General features: G+C 43.6%; 1 long non-coding RNA gene across 1 annotated transcript; it reads right to left on the reverse strand.

Moving 5' to 3' along the window:
• Window positions 1-1286: 1286 nt before the first annotated feature.
• On the reverse strand, window positions 1287-12812 carry LOC126522396 (uncharacterized). The gene is made up of 3 exons (XR_011895204.1): window positions 12680-12812; window positions 5160-5793; window positions 1287-4143 (listed from the first exon to the last, which is right to left on the reverse strand). It is a non-coding gene; the product is annotated as an uncharacterized lncRNA (long non-coding RNA).
• Window positions 12813-13241: the final 429 nt, after the last annotated feature.

Below are 13241 nucleotides of genomic sequence, written 5' to 3' on the forward strand. Positions count from 1 at the left end.
AGTCTGAAGGAGCCAAAGATTTCTCAGCACTAGTACACTGCAGCACTGGCTGATTGGTGTGGCAGTCCATGCAATGCATCACAAAAAAAAACAAAAACAAGCTTGTGAGGAACCTGGCAATGAAGCATCATGCAGCCAAAAGCCCATAGCTTGTTGCGATAGATGCACATCGAATGGAAAAGTGAAGCACTTATGATATCTAATGCTTTACGCAAGCACAAGCCCAAAAAAATCACACAAACTCCTCTGGGTGCTGTCAAAATTTGCATAAGCATTGCCAGTTGCTAATCTCCACGCAGCTCGGTGTCAGCACCGAATGTTACCGAGCACCGAATGTTACGAAACTTGATTTGACGGCACTTGTCAACCCTCACTGGTCAATATCAACCTTATCAAACATGATCCCACCTTTATCAACCTGGATGTTCAGAGGAGCTGTTGCTGAACCACCACAATTGCTGAGGGAGGTATGCAATGCTTTATTGATGGTTTGGATGCTTCTGAGCTTTTGTTTATTGAAATGCATGCTGTTATGTGTGTTGTGTGGGTGATTTCAGAGAATGTATGCACTGTTCGCTTCACTTTGCCGAGCACGTGTAGCCTCTGCTTTACATGGGTATGAGCCAATGCATTCGTCTTGAGACAGACGGACAAATTTCTTGTTGGATAGGCACAGAAATGCTTCCGCATTTAAAAATGAACGATCCACATCTTCATGCATTTGTTTGAGCTTGCCATTCTGTTGCCAAAAAAAAAAACAACGGATGCGACATCCAGGACGTGACATTTGGGCCTGCATTCCATCGACCGAGTGAACGCGAGCAGACAGCTTCACTTCGCAAAGACAGCATTGAAGTCAAACACGATGCAGGCTTTTACCTCATGGCGACCTTTACGCACCTCTCTTCAACAGCGTTGTTGCCATGGTTACAACGAACCACACAATTCACACAATAACAAGTTAGCAGATGCTCCCATGATTTATTGTGTAGCATCTATGGTAGCGGCATTGATTGTCCCATCAGAATCGCATCTCGTTGTCTGTGCCTGTGTGCAGCTATACAGGTGTATCAAGCAAGCTAGTAGCCAACTTGCGCTTCCTGCGGTGTCCATCACAGGGATCCTGAAGTGTTTTTGGAAATTGAAGGAAGTCCGAGAAAATTTTTTATGCACATGGCATTCTTGGCATACTCAGACCAGTTTTCGGCTTTCAAGCTATCCACCTATATCTGTTTTTGAAATAGCTGGTGCACACTTTATTGCACACTTACTGCACTCTTGAAACATCAGAATTACACAATGTTTATTGCAAGACACATATTTTGGCACGAGGGAGAGTGGACAACATATTTAAATAAATATGACAATAAAATAAAATCATGATTACCTGAGCGTGACAGCCTCAAAATGCATCATGCTGCACTCTTATACATTACTTAAATATCACAGACTAAAGCTTTCTTGTTGCTGGAGTTCAGTTATGGTCAGTCTTCTTGTTAGTGGGTACTTTGAGGGCCGCCACTGCTCTTGCCCTTATCTCCAGGTGTAGGGACCCACACCACTGTACAGTAAACAGCACTCAATCCAGAATCATCTCTCTCTCCTAAGTACTCCTTTTCTATGACATACTTTCCATGGGCAGGATCAAACGGCATCCACTCATCACTGCTTCCCTCACTCTGCAGGCCGCCATCCCACTTATCACACGCACTGGAAGGATTAGAAATACTGCTGCACGCGCTGCCACTTTTCAAATGCGGCACGTATCCACCTTGACTTGGTGCCTGGAATGGAACTAATTGTTGAGCAGGCAACTCAGGTTGAATAACCCCAGTCCCAGACTCCCGAGTGATGTCAACAATATTATACCTTGAGGTGCTCTGTTGGTCACTAAAAGCAAAGTCTGCTTTGGAGCCAGAAGTGTGGCCCGCTTGACTACATGCACCAGCTTCATCATCATCTGCACCATGACAATTGGCTATATCCCTCCTCTGTCTACTAGACATGTGTAATACTGAAGAAAGTGATGCAGCAGCATGTCCAAGAGTCAGTTCATTGGCATTTTGAGACAAGCTGCTTTTAGTATTTGACGCAATGGCTTTTCCAGGCAAAACGTCGGTGTGCTGGAGTGATAGTGTTGAGCTCTGGCTGCTGTCCCACAAGTTCATTACAGCATAGGCAGGTTTACCACTTCTGCAATGTCCAGATGGCGCACCAGTGAAACTAGTGGCACCACTGGAATCACTTAAAGCAGGAGATTGATAGGCACCTGCTGCTTCTGCATTCCAAGACCTGCCTGTGAAAGGCATGCAGAAAGGCATACACAAAGAAGCGTGAACTAATACGTCAGATGGAGGCAACAAGCACACATCTGAGCTCCTGTGTACGGTACAGTCATTTTGCTTCACATGCAATCTGCAATTCTTCGGTGACACATCTAGAGCGACACTGCCATAAAGGTCTTTTGGGAAAAGCTCAGTCTCTTCAACAAGTTCTTGCTTCACCACTACCTTTGAGATGCGTTCCACTGCTAACAAGCTGCTTGTGTTGGATGAACACTCAGCTCTTGGTGTTTCCATCAATGGCTTCTCCACAACAGAGAGTGCAGATGCCCAGGGCTCCTTTTCCAAGGTTACGAATGTGCTACCATTTAGCGCTGTTGTAGTCACTGGCTTTGAGTTGTTTGGTATTGACTCTGACTCGGTGGCATTTATGGGTCCTGAAGGACTTGTTGAATCTTGGTTGCTTGCTTCCACACCAGTGAGCTCCGATGTCCAGGGCTCCTTTTCCAAGGTTACAACCATGCTACCATTTGGCACTGTTGTAGTCACTGGCTTTGAGGTGTTCAGTGTTGATGCTGACACATTCACAGTCACAGGTCCCAAATGGCTTCCTGAACCTGGCTCGCTTGTGACTGATTCTGTTATGGTAAGAACAGATACTGAGTGGTCACCTGGCTTTGACACACACTCTGACATTGGACCTGTTTCTGGCCTAACCTGACATTTTAAATGATGTGCTGAATTTGAACTGCTGTCTGTTGAACCTGCTGCGACTGCAGATTCAGAGTGGCTTGATGAAACTGAACTGGTCTCCCCTGTTGAACTTTTTTCACTGGCAACTGCAGGTGTTGAACGAATACCTTTTTTTGAAGTCTTGTTTGATATTTGACGTGCTTTGGTCTCAAGTGTGGACTTGCCTCTCATTGAAACCATCCTGCTATCAACTGCAGATTTCGACTTGCCCTTATGTACTGAGCCACTCTTCTTTGTTAGAGCTGTTTTGGCACCATGGGTGGCTTTTGGCTGTGTAACTGTACTTTGGCTTTGTTCTGTAACTGGCTTTGTACTTTGCAACAAAGCAGCACCACTTACTAGTGAATCGGTTTCATTACCTCCTGTGGATACTGAAGTCCTAGCTACATTTGAAGTGTCTGCCGCTGGGCCTCTTTTTGCCTTATGTATGGATACTAAGTGGACCTTCGTTGTTGAACTTTTGCTAGGTGTTGAAACTATCTTGCTGCCAAATCCAGATATTGACTGGCCATCTTGCTTTGAGGTTATACTGGCACCATCTGTGGCTTCTGACTCAAATGCCTCATTCAAACCACCACTGCCTATTGCTGCACCTGTTCCAATGCTAACAGTGGGTTTGATCTGAGTTGCTGATGCTGAGCCATGTTCTATTCCTGCACCTGACCCTATACCAGCGGTGGAGTTGGCAGGACCAGACAGCATAGTCAAGTCTGCTGAGCTGTTGCATGCTGCTGACCTAGACTTAGAGCCAGCATTTGACGTAGGCTCAGCATATGCACCCCATTTGTTTACATGAAAGTTGGATGTCCCTGTTCTGGAGGCTTGTTTCGGGATGCCTACTGAAGGTACAGCTTTTGCATTAAGGCCCATAAGGCGGTTCTTGTTTGACACGAAGTCGTCCTTCGCAAAGTGCTGAAAGCACACGCGGGGACTTCGTGGTCTGTTGATCTCTGGATCGATGGGAACATTCTCCAGCCAAGCAGAGCGCAGTTGTGCACTGGTTTCTTCGCTAGGCAGCGCAAACAACCAGAGACCAATGAAGCACTGGCCAGTGCTTGAGGGACATCCTCGGACACTACACTTGTAAGGGCTGCCTTCTTCTTTCACCCTGCAGAAAGAACAAGTGGAGGTGGCTGGCTGAGTTAGTGCACTTAACTGGGACAAAGATTGTGTAGAACAGCACAACATTACACAAAGACACATGATCAACAAACACTGTCATCTTTTAAAATGGTGTGCTAGACAATGGATTATCAACTAGTCTGCTTCCATACTCTCATTAGAAATCACATGTGCAGTGCAGTAGTACTATCATCACATACACATCATGCTAGACTCATAAGACTCATACTGGCAAGCAGCAAAAGTGTCAAACTGTAGTTCTCGAGATAGATGCCCCAGCTTTTTGTGTGTACACAAGCAGCTCATCTGTGTAGCAGCCACCTAGAGTAGGTAGGCCAGTCGGCTGAAAGTGGTGCGGACATTCTGATGTCTACAAATGCCCAAGAAGACATTTAGCTTTGCCCAGTGCCATAGGTAGGCAAATTCACTCACACCAACTCATGAGTCTGAATCTTAATTAAATTGAATTCTGGGGTTTTACGTGCCAAAACCACCATCTGATTATGAGGCATGCCATAGTGGGGGACTCCGAATTTCGACCACCTGGGGTTCTTCAACATAAACCCATTGCATGGTACCCTGGCATTTTTTGCATTTTGACCCCATCGAAATGCAGCTGCCGCAGCTGGGATTTGATCCCGCAACCTCATGCTTAGTAGCACAATGCCAAAGCCATTAAGCAACCATGGTGGGCAGTCTGAATCTGAGGAAGCTTGACTAAGTAGGATTATGTCTTGAGCGAGGGATTTAATGGAAAGCCTGCACACTTATTCTCAAAGCAGCCAATCTTCCCACTGACACCACAGCTCTCACCGTCCATGTAACATTCCACAGTGCACAAACAGCCAGCAGCAACGCAAACTACAAAGGCATGTCCATGAAGCGCAGAACGCAATACTGCCACTGGAAATGTGTCATGCAGTGAGGAAAAAAAGACAAGGTGAGAAAGAAAAGAGGTAGGGTGTACGAAGTCCCACAGTTCCCTATCCCCCAGTAACTTACAAGGGAAGCCTCACAGGCCTGTCAAGCTGAAGGACTGGAAATGCTTTCACATTCCCGTCTGTGGGCTCACTCCGCATCACATCTGCTTTCTTCACCAGTGGAACAGTGTTCGAGCTGACTGCAGCATCCATCAGCTTGGCACTGCTTAATGGGGTCTTTCCGCAGCTGTTCTTGCGTTGCACAGGATTATTCCGAGACTTTTTGCCCACTTTTGGTTGCCAAAGTGGTTTGCCACACCCGGCCTTCTTTACGTTTTTTTTGGAAGGCTGTGCCGGCTGCTTGCTACTGCTGCTGGCTTGAGTGCTTGGCTTACAGGTGGATGGCTGTGGCGACTCCTTTGCCGTGCTTTTAATCAATGGCTGTGACTTTGAGCTTGTCCCCTCACTGTCATGAGGGTTGTCGACAATGTCTGATGCCTCTGAATCACTGGTGGGGAGTCCAGCAGCAGACCATGTGCAGACCTTGCCAGTCATCGTCGGTGTCCTTTGCAAGGGAAGTTTGTCATTTTCTGATTGGGAAGGTCCCTCCTCAGTGGACTTTCTGCCAGGCTTGGCTGTGGGCAACCTGATTGATTTTGTCTTCTTGCTTGTCTTGGCAGATTTCGGAGGCACTACCACTGGCTTGGAGGCCCTTACTAGAAGAAAGAGGGCATTATATAATTGAAAACACGTCGACGTTTGATATCACAGTTTCTTCCAACCGACATACACACATGTAATGCTAGCTTCCCTGCGGAGTCTTTAGGCAAATTAATGGAAGTGCAAGCTTCTGTTGCAATCAAATATGTTTTGTGAAATGGAAAGTGTAGGCAAGACTCATGATGAAATCATCTGCCTAAGACAAGTTGCAGCGTGCACAATCAAGTCTTACACTTTAACAGTAACTGGTGCTGCCATTGGTTGGGCAAGTGTTCAATGCAGATGAGCAAACTCCCAAGTAAGAAAAGAGTCTGTTACGTGGTCAGATAAATGGCAATGCAGTGCTGTTTTATGCAAAGAAATGCCAGGGAGAGTAAGCTTTCGATTGTCAACTTTTTCAGAGAGCTAGAACGATTTGCAGAAAGTCTGGGGCAGTATTCTTGACCAAACACTTTGGAAGATAGAATTACTTTCATGAGATTTCACATGAGTTGGCATTAGGAAACATCAAAGTATACAGTTGACAGAATTCATGGCATTGTGCAGTTTTTATCAATTCTGTGTGGCTTAGCAGTAGGTGCGCCGGTGTATGCAGCCGACAGTACTCCTGAACTGTGCCAAGCTATCTTTGCACCATGCCAGGAATGCTGCTGGCCATGTACTTCAACCGTGGAGGAAGTTTTTCATTCCTTTCACGACTTCACCACATCAGGTGCCAAGCCCCACAAATGTAATTGCTCAGGAATACCGCCCACAGTGACCAATCCTCAATTTGCCGTATGAAAATTTCTTAACTAGAACAGCGTGTAACAGAAATTCTGTGTACTGTTGTACGACTATTTTTACCTACAACAAATACTCACACTAAGTGTACAGGTTTTTCAAATGTGAATGGCAGCAGTGGTACGCTACTAAATTTGAAGAAAGCCCATGCTCATTGAGCATGCCTTTCAATCGCACATTTGAGGACAATTAAGACTTGTTTGTATCCAAGGAGGATTTATTGTACAGCCATGGCCGAGACGTGGCCAAGCCATGTCTGAGAAAAGCCATAACTTCCATATCCCATTATCCCATTCTTGCTCAGCAGTGGTGGTGACGAAAACAGTCAGCTCGTGACTAACCCCTATCGACCGACTTTGCAGGTAGTTACTGCCCAAGTGTGGTTACCGATCAGCGCCTGCTGCCCCGTTCACTTCTTCAACACCATATCAAGAATCCAGGAGCCGTATCAAGATCTTACAGTGCCCCCAACGTGACCTACATCATCGGGACGCTTCTACAAAAGGTGCTATCCAGACACCGGAGGACCATTTGCTCAGCGGTGGTGGCGACGAAAGCAGTCAGCTCGTGACTAACCCCTATCGACTGACTTTGCAGGTAGGTGTGCACTGTATCTGCACTTCACTAAAATTGTCGCTGTCCGCCACTGCCACCGCCGCTGTTGCAATAGCTTCCTGTTGGTGATCATTGTAGCTTCCTTTCAACAACCACTGTTACCGTGAGCCTTTGATTTTTGCTCTGTTCTATATGTCCAAGTCCGACGCCTGCCTAGTTTGTTTTGAGCCACTCCTTGATAGTAGCACATATTCAACATGCTCAGAATGCAAATATGGCTATCACCTGGGAGCATGCTCGGGTGTGAGCAAGACGCCCTTCAAAAAAGACGATGCCAGGAAGAAACCATGGAAGTGCCAGACATGCCTTGTTTTGGTGGCCCGAAGCGCACGTGGTGAAAAGAGTCACACCAGCGAGTATAAATTGGCCTACGAGAAAATACTTATTGAAATTAATAAGAAGCTGGCCAATACCTGACAAGCAAAGCAAGGTGGATTCACTAATCGTATTAAAGAATACAGCGGACAAATTGAAGCTGTCTGTTCAGCATTTGTCTGATCAATATGATTCGGTGCTTGCTAATATGCAAAAGCAATCAACTGAAATAGCCGCCCTTAAAAGAAGGGCAGATTCCATCGGGACATCTAACACCAGCATGAATGTTCTTCAGTTGCAAAAGCAAGTTAATGCCCTAGAGCAATACAGCAGGCGACGAAATATTGAAATCCATGGCTTACCTGTCACCCAGAATGAAAATTTGCTCGGGAAGCTGAATTTGGCAACTAAGCTTACCCTTCCTGGATTGACTAGCTCCGAAGTCGAAGGCGCGCATAGACTGCCATCAAAAGCTGGCAAAGTTCCTGTCGTGCTCGTCCGTTTCACATCACGTCACATGTGATCAATGGATGGCTAAGGAAGCCGAATTGAAAACCGCTAATTCTGGCGCGTATTTACTTGACAATCTGACGCCACAGAACAAGAAACTTCTCTGGCTAATAAAAGCAAAACCTGAGGAGTTATCATTATCAGTTCGCATGGTACAAAAACGGCAAGTTTTTTGTGCGCAAGGTGCATGGTGATCGAGCATTGCACTTCCACAGTGAAAGTGACCTTGATAATATTCACTGAATGGCTTCTTTTCTTTTATCCCTTGCATTATTTCAGTTGCTAGTGTTACTGCTATGGCTATCTTACATAAAGCCATATATCATGATGCTGAATCTTTTAAATCTCTTGTGCAGTGCCCTTCTTTTAAGAAGCAGGACAGAACATCGATTTTCCATTTAAACATATGCAGTCTTAGAAACAAACAACCTGATGTGCTGCTTGATTCATTAGATCATACGTTTCATCTTTAGGCCTTCACTGAGACCTGGCACTCATGTGTGCTCGATGTAGTATTTTTCGAAAGATACAAACATAAAGGTGCGTATAGACCAAATTGTAGGGCTGGTGGAGTGTCACTATATATCAAAGACGATATCTTATATGGCGTGGTTCCTGAATTTTGTTGTGTTTGCGCACATTATGAATTTATCGCCGTTCATTGTGTAACATCTCCGATTTCCTCAGTTTATCGCTCCCCATCAGGGGATACTCAGGAATTTTTTGGATTTATAATTACGGTTTTTGAATATGCGTCCTTAAGAAATTTGCCTATTGTCCTTGTTGGTGATTTTAATATTTATCTGCTATTACTTAGCCCACACAGTAGACAATTTTTAGATGTCATTGAATCATTCTTGTGTACGAACTTAATAGGATTACCCACCAGAATAACAACTGTAAGTGAAACTCTACTAGACTTATGTATAACTAACCATGATAGAAATGATGTCAATGCTGGTGTGCTAACAACTTATCTTAGTGTTCATTTATCAGTCTTTTGTTTTTTCCATGTGACAAAGAAAAAAAAAATGATGTTTACGATGCTCCTGTTGCATATCGTTCCTTCAATACCAATGCCTTGTCGACATTTCATGCTAGTATTGAAAGTATTGACTGGAGTGATGTGTACAGTGACCAAAACCCTAACGTATTGTATGATTTGTTCCTACAACATTTAAAGAACCGCAATGATGCTGCCTTCCCACTGCAATACTATAAAAGGCATAGAAAGTCCAGGAAACCATGGATCAACAGAAATCTTTACAACAGAATTAGAGAACGAGATAAACTATACTATAACTTCATTACACTAAGAGATGCATCTCTATTACATGAATACAAAAAAGTTCGCAACAAATCAGACTCAGATTTGAAGAGAGCTCGTATTCAATATTATCAAGCAAGATTTGCTGGAGTCTGCTGTAATCCCAGGAAAGCTTGGAACTCGGCACGTCTGCTCATAGGGAAAACAAAGGCTAGCCTTCCTACGACACTAACCATTGACGGCTTTGAGGTCACTGAAGCCGATCTAGCGGACAAATTCAATAATCACTTCCTAACTTCAGGTGCAGCAGGTCAAACAAATAATACAACAAATGAATGTGAACAATACATTTCTTCTTCCTGCGCACAATCTATTTTCTTGACTCCATGTAGTGAATTAGAAATATTTACATAACTGAAGTTGTTAAATAAATATACTGCCATTGGCTATGATGATGTTAAGGCTCACCCAATTAAACATGTTGCTGAATTACTATGACGCCCACTTCAGCACATCTGCAATCAAGCTTTCGCCACGGGTACTTTTCCTGAAGGCATGAAGACAGCCATTGTTGTAGTCATTCACGAAGGTGGCTCTCATAATGACTTGAATAACTACCGACCTATATCTGTGCTACCTTTATTTTCTAAAGTGTTGGAATATGCATTAAAATCATGATTAATGAAGTTTATTGGCGACCACCAAATGCTTTCAAAGCAGCAATTTGGCTTCCGTGAAATGAAATCAACCGAAACGGCACTCTTAGTTAATAATATTGATAATAAGCAATATATTCTTGGATTATTTCTAGACTTTAAAAAGGTGTTCGATTCTATTAAGCATCTCATTTTGTTTCGCAAACTCCCGCAGTACGGTGTTAGAGGTTTGGTATTAAATCTGATACGCAGTTATCTGTCCGACAGGGTGCAGTTTACTAGCCTAAATGGTTACTGTTCCCAATTACAGCCAATAAGATATGGCGTACCGCAAGGCTCTATCCTTGGACCGTTATTCTTTATATAAATGATATTGTGAACATACCACGAACTCCTGACATAGTTCCCTATGCAGACGACACAAATATTTCTTTTTACAGGTAAACACTTATTTGAAGTTGAAAAGGCAGCTAATAGATGGTTAACTAATCTATCAAATTGGGTGCATTATAATGAACTTCAACTAAATGTACAAAAGACTAAGTGTATTATTTTGAAAAGCCGTAATAAGCCTGATGACTATAGTACCTGTATTAGATTTAAAAATTGTGTTATCGAACGGGTTTCTACTTATAAAATTTCTAGGTGTCGTCTTTGAAGAAGACTTGAGCTGGACACCACATGTAAACAAGATACATGCAAATATGTGCAGGTCAATTTCTATTTTGTATAATACCAGAACCTTGGTGCCAAAATGGTTAAAACTACAGCTATACTATGCCCTTGTACATACACATATACACTACTGCCTACTAATCTGGGGTACAACTACTAAGGCAAATTTAGATAGGTTAATAATCCTACAAAAAAGAGCTGTGCGTTGCATAGAAAACCTTCAACGTAGTGACCACACTGCACCATACTTTTCCAAGCTAAACATACTCACAATGGATCATCTATTCCAACTAAGGCTTGCTATGTATACACATAGGAAAATTCTACATGACCCAAATACTCTGTTCACATTTTCGTCATCCAAAAACTGACAATATCACCTTAGGCATAACAGACTTAGAACACCTATGTTTAGAACCAAATAAGGTACTCAGACACTTGCCTACCTAATGCCTCATTTCCTAACTAATAATCAAGAAATCGCTACTATGATTCAGGAATGCAGATCAACTTACAGTCTAAAGAAAAAGGTTAGGAATTATCTTTTGCCAAGTTCCTAATGGTACTTACCTAGCAATTTCGATAACTTTCTTTTTATTTTAGTAATTTTTTCTCTTACATGTTTTCTCCTATTTGCTACATAATGTTTTGTAACACTGATCAGTATTACTCAATTGTTTAAATATTTCCTTGTTCTCGCACATCACTGATTATATATTATGTATAAAGAGCAACAATCTTACTTCTTTGTATACTTGATTGCTTGCCGCATACATTTGTTCTTTTGCTGTTTCTACATTGTTGCACTGTATATTCATGATGTTCCACCCCCTGAGCATTGTACGGGTAGGGGGGCCTTTTGTCAGGCAGTTGCATCTGCCTTTAGCCCCTGCATCCCAGACAATGCATTGTCTAAACAAAGCATTCAAACATTCCCACGGTGTCCCAGCGCCCTTTAGCATACTTATGTAGACAATGGTACCAAATTTCCGTTTATGTAGTACACAGGAAAAATCTAAAAGCTCATCATGCAGTAAATTACATCAGAGGAGAACTTGCTTTTCTTATATGGGTGGCACACGGTGCACTTTTGACCGCGATGAAGCCCGATCGGGATCGAATTTCTCGGTCGCGATTGGTTTATTTGCGCAAGCTGCGCGAGGGAGCCAATCGCGGTGAAGAATTTCGATCCGAATCAGGCTTGATCGCGATCGAAAGTGGTCGTGTGACACCTGTATTAAGAATTGTGACCGCACAGGTTCAAGCTTTTCAAAAAGCAATACAAATTAAGTTATTTTGTTGATGAGTGTTTCCACATGCAGACTTTTGGTCTTTTAGTGCCCTCTAGATTAGCGTCGTTAATGGCTGATACACAAGTTAAAACTAGAGAACGTTCTCTAGTTCAGCGAAACCTTACATGATATCGTATGCACAAGCCCAGAGTTGAAAATCACTTCATTTGAAATCACTTGAGAAGTACCACCACAAATTGCCTTGATAAGGATCGAAAGTGCCCGTGCTGCGTGTCGCCGATGCAATGGGAAGTCGTGCGCTGTGTGCAACGAAGACAAAAATTTCAGCGTGAACAAGTTTGCGCTTTTACTGGCCACATGGTAATAGTTCAGCCACGCTAGGTGCTTACAACCTCTCATAAGGACACTTTCAAGCACGCCCGAGTCAACTGCTATTTTTATAATCATTCGATCCCCTGCACTACTCAATCACATTTCGGTAATCTTTAGATCGAAGTGCTTGAGCGTGATCACAGGCGACGTCAGTTCGCTCGAATGTTGCGAGATGCCGAACGCAAAATGACGAAAAACTTCAATTGGGATTTAAGGCATTGGATTTTGTGCTTATCATTAACAAGTTTAACAAGAAGTAATAACATTTCGCATTAAGATTCAAGCCCGTGGTTCAAACGCTAGCACACATCAGATCAATAAAATCTAACGCTCGACTCATCCGCCGACTGTGCTAGAATTTTGTTCACTGCGACACCGGACACAATGTCGCCGACTTAGTTACTCGCTATTATATAACCAGCAATTACAAAATTACCTCAGTTCTTCATGACAACTTTCGATTTCGAGCACCGCCGTACCACCATAAAATGAAGAACCATAGAAGAACCAACCACTGCATGCCACTACGTTCGCTACAGACGCCGTTGTTGTGGGAACAGCCTTCCCATATCTCCGCGCCGTGCCGCCTCACTCGGCGTGCGTTCAGCCAAAGGCATTGGTTCAGCTTCCTCCATGGGTTCCGCCGTCGCACGGCTGAACATTGGGCATTGAGTAACGGGTTGAAACATTACCCCCCGAACATCTTCATGGGTAATGGTTGAAATAACCAAACGGGGGTTATCTGATTGGAGGCTAAAATCAAGGAAAGAGTGAAATTTCACCTTCCCGTAAGTACAAAATATATTACTAGTCACGGCTAGGTGGCGTGTGCCGCCGCCAGATTTAAAAAAAGTTGTTCAGCTAGTTCAGCATAGGTGTTCTGTAGTTCAGCCATGGTTCAGCGCTCTGCCATTCATCGCAAACACCATAACGACTGTCGCAGCATATTTCGGCCAGGTCCGCATCGCGTAGTGCATGGTCAAATGAGCACGCATCGA

This window comes from Dermacentor andersoni, chromosome 6, assembly GCF_023375885.2.
Source record: "Dermacentor andersoni chromosome 6, qqDerAnde1_hic_scaffold, whole genome shotgun sequence".
Lineage (NCBI taxonomy): Eukaryota > Metazoa > Arthropoda > Arachnida > Ixodida > Ixodidae > Dermacentor > Dermacentor andersoni.